At 32.8% G+C, this 8,355-nt stretch overlaps 1 non-coding gene across 1 annotated transcript; it reads left to right on the forward strand.

Annotated features, from left to right (window-relative positions):
• The first annotated feature begins 6,436 nt into the window (after positions 1–6,436).
• Positions 6,437–6,543, forward strand: LOC127743285 (small nucleolar RNA R71). Its single transcript, XR_008004679.1, has one exon. It is a non-coding gene; the product is annotated as a small nucleolar RNA R71 (small nucleolar RNA).
• Positions 6,544–8,355: the final 1,812 nt, after the last annotated feature.

Below are 8,355 nucleotides of genomic sequence, written 5' to 3' on the forward strand. Positions count from 1 at the left end.
TTATTTTCAGCCCTACTACATAATCAAGTTTTATTGGTCAAGTTCAACTAAGTTGGTCTAAATCCAAAAAAAAAATAATTTTATTAGTGAGAGCATGTCTTCTCACTGATGTGATCGTTTGTATCCCACACTCATTAATATAAATATATTCTTTTTCTTTGCATTCTTTCTTCTTATTCACGTATTTCTTTTTCATCGTTATTTTTTTATTGCTGTATTTTTTTTCTTTTTCTCCATCTCTTTCTAATGATTTTGCAGCATATTATATATATATATTTCTTTGATTTTTTATTTTTTTGTTTTTATTCTTTTTAAACATGAATAATTATGAAAAGGTGAATCAAGAAGGAGAAAATGATCAGGAAAAGAAGATGACGATGACAAAGAAGAAGAGAAGTTTTGAGTTATGCATATCAAAAAATAGTACCGAAATTTTTTAACTGTGACACAAAGTTTTCTAATTTTGACATTAAAATTTCTTAACCGTGACACAAATTGTTAATAGAGTGAAATAAGAATTATGAGAATGTGAACCAAGATGATGATGATGATGATGATGATGATGATGATGATGATTAATAGGGTTTTGAATTGTACATAATTTATCAAAAAAATAGTACCAAAAATTTTAAACCATGACACAGAAAATTTAGTATTTTGACACTGAAATTTCTTATCCGTAACATTGAAATTTTTTAACGGATCATTTTTAACTAAATGATGTACTTTTTTATCATTAAACTACTTGAGTGGTATGAATTCATATATAAGAGGTTTAGCTATTTCTATATCATTTACAACAAATAAATTGATGTATTTTTTTGTTCAAAAATATATTTGAATGTATTTTGTTGCTTGAGTGAATTAAGGTTTTGGACTCATGATTCGTTAAATAGTTTTTGTATCATTTACCGAAAATTGTTGAGTGAATTAAGGTTTTGGATTTATGATTCTATAAATATTTTTTATATCATTTACCAAAATTTTCTATGACATTTTTAATTAAATGGTGTGTTTTGTTATCATTGAATTGATTGTATGATATTAAACTGAAGAAAAAGAAGAAGAGGAGGAGGAGAAATTTTGAGTTATTCAGAATTTATCAAAAAATAATATTAAAATTTTTTAACCGTGACATAAGAAATTTCTTAATTTTAACATCGAAATTTCGTAGCTGTGACAGATTCTTGTTAAGAGGGTGAAATAAAAATTATAAGATTGTGAAAGAAGAAGGAGACACAAGATATTTCTTTATTTTAGCATCAAGCGTGCCACAAGTTCTTGTTAAGAGGATGAAATAAGAATTATGAGAATATGAAAGAAATAAAAAAATAATACCGAAACCTTTTAATTGTTTAGTTGTGACATAAGAAGTTTCTTAATTTTAACATTAAAATTTCGTAATTGTGACACAGGTTTGGTGAAACTAGAATTACGAGAATGTGAGCAGATTTGGTGAAATAATAATTACAAGAATGTGAACAGATTTGGTGAAAGAAGAAGAAGCCATAACATAAGAAGTTTCTTAATTTTAACATCGAAATTTTGTAATTGTGACACAAGTTTCGTGAAATAAGAATTACGAGAATGGAACAGGTTTTTCGTAATCGTTATACAAGTTTAGTGAATCAAGAATTAAGAGAATGTGAACGGGTTTGGTGAAATAAGAATTATGAGAATGTAAAGAAGAAGTTTCTTAATTTTAACACCAAAATTTTGTAATCGTTACACAAGTTTAGTGAAACAAGAATTATGGTTGCGTTTGTTTTTGAGAATATGACAAGACAAGACATTGTAAACAAGACACAAAGGATAAAGACCGATAAATTAGAACAAATTATGAAAATCCAATTTGTTTTTATTTTTTTTTCATTCAAAAAATTTGAAAAGAAAAATATAATAATAAAAATATATAATTATAAAAAAATTAACAAGAATAATGAAAGAAAAAATAAAAAATAAGTTGTGTCTCTTGTTAATGTCTCTATGTCCTTCCTGTCAGGATGGATACAAAATACACTAATTCAATATCTTTGGACACAATATTTTTGTCCATGTCTCATCTGTCAAACACGATTTTATATCTCCGTATCCCTATCTCAATATCCCGTCCCTGAAAACAAACGTAGCCTACGAGAATGTGAATATGTTTGGTGAAATAAGAATTACAAGAATGTGAACAGGTTTGGTGGAAGAAGAAGAACAAGAAGAAACGACGATGATGATTATGATCAATTTTGCAGAATTTATAAGAAAAATAGTATCAAAATTTTTTAACTGTGATAATAGAAATATGATGTACTTTTCTTATCGTTAAACTAACGGTGTGATATTTAACCAAAAAGAAGAAGAAAAAAATTATGATAGTGATGACAATAAAAGAGCAGGAGAAAAAAGAAAGAAAAGAATAAATCAAATGAGAAAAGAAGGAGGAGGAGAAGAGGAGGCGATGACGACGATTAGGGCTGAAAATGAGTCGAGTTTAGTCAAACTAGACCAAGCTCAAGCACGACTCACAAAAATTAAGCTTGACTCATAACTCAGCTCATTAACAATTGAGCATATTTTGTAAGCTCAACCTCGGCTCAAAGAAAGCTCACGAGCTAGCTCAAGCTCATGAGCTAGCTCAAATAATAGAAACATAATATAATATTCTATATCAATAAATTATAACTTATATATATTAAAAAATATTTAAAAAGATAAATTTTATATATTATCTATCTATCAATTATAAATTTTTTATTATGTCCTATATCAAAATTATATATCAAAAAATGACTAACATTTTAAATAATTAAGAACATTAATATATATGTAAAATTATATATTACTATTATATATATATAATTTTTAATACGCATATCCTATATGTATTTAATCTATACTTTTAATATTATATATATAATTGAGGAGTTTATCCAAGCTCAAACTCGACTCATTTAATTTATGAGCTCAACTTTAGGCTCAACCTTGGCTCATCAGTTCACGAGTTTAGAGTTATTAATGAGTCGAGCTCGAGTTGGCTCATGAGCTGGCTTGACTCACTTCCAACCTTAACGACGATAAATATAGCTAAAGACGACGAAAAACCGTGATTGAGTCACTGAACTGACTAGAAACCGTCCAGTCGAACCGAATCAGTACCGACCGATTTTCACATTTTTGACAAAAACGATGTCGTTTCGTCCATTAAATAAGCGTGTATTACATGCGCCTAAACCTCCCGAAACGTTTAACATTCATTCGTGCCTTCATTATGAAACAACATTCTTTCTTCAACCTCGAAACCACTGCTAGAGTTTAAATCTCTCTCAAAATCTCTCAAAGCTCATTCGTATTCTCGGCAAAAACTGCTTCTACTCCAGAATCGTGTTAAGATTTTGAAATAAAGAAGAAGAAACAAACAAAATCAAGAACAGATACTGTAAAAGGTATGAGAAAAATAACTGTTCATTTAAAATCTCACATTCTCGTGTTTCTCCTAGTTAGATTTAAGGTTTAGTGGATTGATTTGCTTCGTTTAGTAGATCGAGTTATTCTGATTCTATTTTTTTTACGTAACTAGGGCATACAAATGGTTAGTGTTGTTATTTTCTGTGATATATAGTACGGTTCATTAGAGTTGGTGATTTTATTTCACTTGATTGTTGGTGTGTTCAGTTGAATTCTTTTGCATGAAGAAATATTTTCTTGTTGATTGAATGTTTATCACATTTTATTCAAACATGAATGGAGTTCGGTTCATTGGAGTTGGTGATTTTCATTCACTTGATTAAAATATGCATGCTTGTGCTTGTCGATGTATTTAGTAAAGTATTGACCAAATTGTTTTGTCCTTACAACAAAAATGAAAAAGATGATGGTGACCAAAAAGCAGAAGCCGCACTATAACGTAAGCATATATACACATTAAATATATTTATCGCCTTTCATTCAAATAAACTTTATTTTGTTTTATAAATATATCATAACATACTATTTCAAAACCTTGCAGAAAACTCACATCTCAGATGCCAGACAAAAGCAATAGCTATGTTGTTTAAGGCAATGAGTTAGCAAAAGAGAGATATTGTCGACGAAATGGGATTCAATTCGTTGGCACATATCCCTGAAATGAATGTTTCTCACAAGTTCTTGAGAGAATTGATTGCTTGCTATGATGACTATTATGGATACTTGGACAGTTTGCATGGCAGAATATACATAACACCTGCCAAGGTAGCAGATGCACTGGGCATAAACCACAGCGATAATATCCCTTTAACTTGTGCTTATTTCGGTTATTTGGTTCCTTTATTTTTGGTTCATTTGGGTACAAAAAATAAAACTAAGCCATTTTTACTGATTTTTTGCTATTAAAATGTTGTAGAGAATCATTTTCCTGAGAAATTTGAGTATGGCAAACTCAGTGAGCAAAACAAGCAGATAATCGACTGCTTCAAAAGTGCTACATTGGCATCTTTGTCAAAGTCTGATTCAAGAGGACTTTTGTCGTCTTTGCCTAGAAGTGCTTCTTGCTGCCGACGACGGTGAGCACGGCCTCCCCAATCCATAAGCCCCCTGCCCTTTGTGTGGACAATATCCGATAATGGGATTGGGCAACTCATGTGATGAGTTTCTTGAGGAAGGGGATTGAAGCCCGTAAGCAGGGAAAGAAATAGTCCATTGATGGCTGCATGTTTGTTTTGATGATGATATATTTCCATGATTCCAAGTTCCCTTGACTGGATGCACCTGAGACTACTAGGAGACCGTGGGTGGCCCACTGGACACGAAGTCTTCTGCTCGAGCGGATAGCTAAGGAAGCAACTCGTACGATGGTAAATTAAATAAAAAATTCCCTTGGAAATTCGGTTCAGTTGCTTCTAAAATACTCTGATAACTAAATAATTTGTGTTTTAAGGACTTGTGTACAGAGCACAACTAAGGGAGAGAAAGATAGAAGAAAAGGTGTCGAAAATAGTTCTCTTCAATTTAAGAGAACTATTTTCAACAGTAAGTTCTCAACAACACCTAAAGAAAATTTAAGAGAACGGTCAACAAGTTGTAAAGAAATTCTGGTGGGTTTTACCTATTCAATTTGAAGCTTGTGTATCAAAGATAATGGCATGAGATTGATGCTTGCTCCTCAACAGTGACTTCACCAATGGAACAGAGAATAACAAAACTGCCTGGATCCTTTAAGTTCTCAGGGAGATTTTTCTGGATGATGGCACTGCATTCTTTTGTACGAACCACTGTTTCATTCTCCTTCCAATTCCTCGTAATGAAATTAGCTCCTTCATAAATTTTGCATATAGTGGCATTTATTCAAGAGCTTCTGCAAAAGGAATATTAATCTGGAGCTTCTTAAAAATCTCCAAAATTTTGGAAAACTATTGGTCTTTGGCCTCTTTGTGTAATCTTTGAGGATATGGGATCAGTGGCTTGTATTCAAGCACTTGACTCTTCTCTTTAGGTGTGCTCCTAGAAATTTGAATTTGTGGTGGCTGGCGAGAGATGTTCATGCTGTCATCAGAGGCATTTTCTTCCTCTGGAGCTTCTTTTTTGTACTCAACAACAGGAACTTCATCTATGTCTTTTTCACTACTCTTCTACTTCTCAAGCTAATGACCTTGCACTCCTCATTTGAGTTAGAAATTGTATCACTGGGGAGAATATTTGTGGATTTCTAATTGAGGCTTCTTGGTTCTTAAAACTAAGGCTTGTTCTTTCCATAAATTTTTCTAGGGCTATTTCAAGGTTGGATAGTCTCTGGGAGTTTTGTGGGGTGGGATTCAGAGGGGGTGGCTTTTGGTAGTTTACAGAATGGTTATTTGGGTTTTGGTGGTGATTGTTGAAGGCATTCTGCTGGTTGTTATTAAAGTTGTTCTGTTGGGGATTGAAGTGAGTGGATTGAGGGGTGTTATTGAGTTGATTAGGCCTTTGGTTTTGGTTTTCCCACCCAAAATTTGGATGGTTTCTCTATCCAGGGTTATAGGTCTTAGAGAAGGGGTCATTTTGGGGTGGTCTTTGAGGATTGCCCATGTAATTCACTTGCTCTAGTGAGGCTTGTCCATACTCTATCCCTTCACCTTGAGAAAATCCATTACTGACACCATAAGAATTTTCTTGAGAGCTTACTATTGACACTTGCATTCCTCCTAGGTGTTGAGTAATTGCATTGATTTGTTGAGATGTTGCATTGATCTATTGGGACATAACTTTATTCTGAGCCAAAATGGTATCTAGAATATCTAACTCCATGACTCCTTTCATTGCTGATCTTTTAGAGGAGTAAAGATACTAATTATTAGCCACCATTTCAATCAATTCTTGTGCTTCTTCAGTAGTTTTCTTCATATATAAAAATCTTCCAGCTGAAGTGTCCAGTGCCATTTGTGAGGTGGGAGTGATCCCATCATAAAATATCTGAAGCTGGACCCAGTCAACAAACATATTATCAGGACATTTTTTGAGCATCTCCTTAAACCTTTCCCAAGCTCCATATAAGGACTCTCCTTCTTGCTATCTAAAGGTTTAGACATCGGTTCTGAGCTTAGTTAACTTCTGGGGTGGGAAGAACTTGTTTAAGAACTTAGTGACTAAATCATCCCATGTGGCTATGCTCTTCTTGCGCTGATTCTCTAGCCACTGCTTAGCTCGATCTCTTATAGCAAAAGGGAACAGCAATAAACGATATACCTCAGCCGCGACACTATTTGTCTTGACAGTGTCACATATTTACAGGAAATTGGAGATGAATATATTAGGATTTTCCTGTGGGCTTTCACTGAACTGGAAATTCTGTTGAACCAATGTGACAAGCTGTGGCTTCAATTCAAAATTGTTGGCTCGGACAATGGGTGTAATGATGATGTTCCCACAACTATCTGGATTGGGATTAATATAAGAGCTGAGAGTCCTTCTAGATGGAGGGACGTTGACATTGTTCTATGTCATGTCTTGTTCAGAGAATTCTTTTTCAGCCACTTTTTCAATCTCTTCTTATAACTCTTTGGTTTCTAGCATGTTTTCTCTACTACCGAAAAGTTCTTTCAATCTTAGGATCGTACTGAAGCAATTCTTTATCCCTGTTATTCTGCATAGACAAAAATAACAAGAAAATCAAATTGGAATTCCCTTCACGATGTGAAGAGAATTCTCAGCGGGGGAATAAAATACAGAACAGTAATTAAACAAAATTAAAAAGGTCTAATCTAGGAAATCAATTGATCAATAGTTTATTAACCACAATCAATCCCCGACAACAACGCCAACGATTTGATGCGGATTTTACAATCTACAAAATACTGGCAAGTACATCAGGTCGAATCAAGTAATACCTCAGATGAATGAGGGTCGATCCCACGAGGATTGACGAGTTAAGCAAGCAAAATCAACCAATTATTCTAGTTAGACAACCAAATTAAAGTTTTGAAAGCTTTAGAACATAAAATAGTACGTAAGCGAAATAAACAGAGAAGCAAACAGTGAGTATGAAGTAATGTATGATTGAAAAAGTTAAGGTTTTAGAGATGTTAGTCGTCCGAATTAGCACTTTTCACTTTCTATTCTAATCATGCAATTATTCTTATACGACAAATCATTAGTAATCAAATCACAATCCCTTAGTAATTCAATTTCTCTTTAACCTAATTAAACGCTAATTCCTTAGTCACTTAATCAAGAAAAGATTTTAAGAATGTCCGCTGATCATAAAACCACACAATTCATAAGAATTTAACCTAATTGATTTTACGTCACTTATCAATCCAGTTTCAAAACTTAAGAATTATGATAATTGGTTTTCAAGCTTAATTTAATTAATCAATTTTCCAAGATATTAATAACATCCAAGTCAAAAAAGAATTATTTTCCAACATATTCAAGCCCTTTGAGATGAAGAACGAAAACTGTTTCTTAAAGAGGAATCAATTGCATCAATTAGAAATAGAAAAGTAATTGTATAATCCATAAAACTAATAGAGCTCCGAAGATTAACAGAGGAGAATTAGAAACTCATACTTGTTTTTTAAATCCTTAAGAAATTGAAACTCCAAATGGACGAAGCAGAGAAGAGGTCGGAACCCTTTTCCCTTTTATACTAACCCTAATTGCAAATTCAAATAAAATCAAAAACTAAAAATTAAAATAGAATCAAATCTTTTCCTAATTATTTTCCACCGAAAATATCTCTTCCTTGATTGCTTGTGATCTTTAATAACTATCCTCATTAATAGGCTTGTGATTGATCCTTCAAAGGGCTGAGAAGTTGAAGAACAGAAGACCTTAATTTGAGATTCTGGAAGAGGCAGCAAGGTCCATGTAGTACGTGGCCTGTTCCACATTGTACGTGGTATGAGAGATTGG

Source organism: Arachis duranensis, chromosome 10 (assembly GCF_000817695.3).
Source record: "Arachis duranensis cultivar V14167 chromosome 10, aradu.V14167.gnm2.J7QH, whole genome shotgun sequence".
Classification (NCBI taxonomy): Eukaryota; Viridiplantae; Streptophyta; class Magnoliopsida; order Fabales; family Fabaceae; genus Arachis; species Arachis duranensis.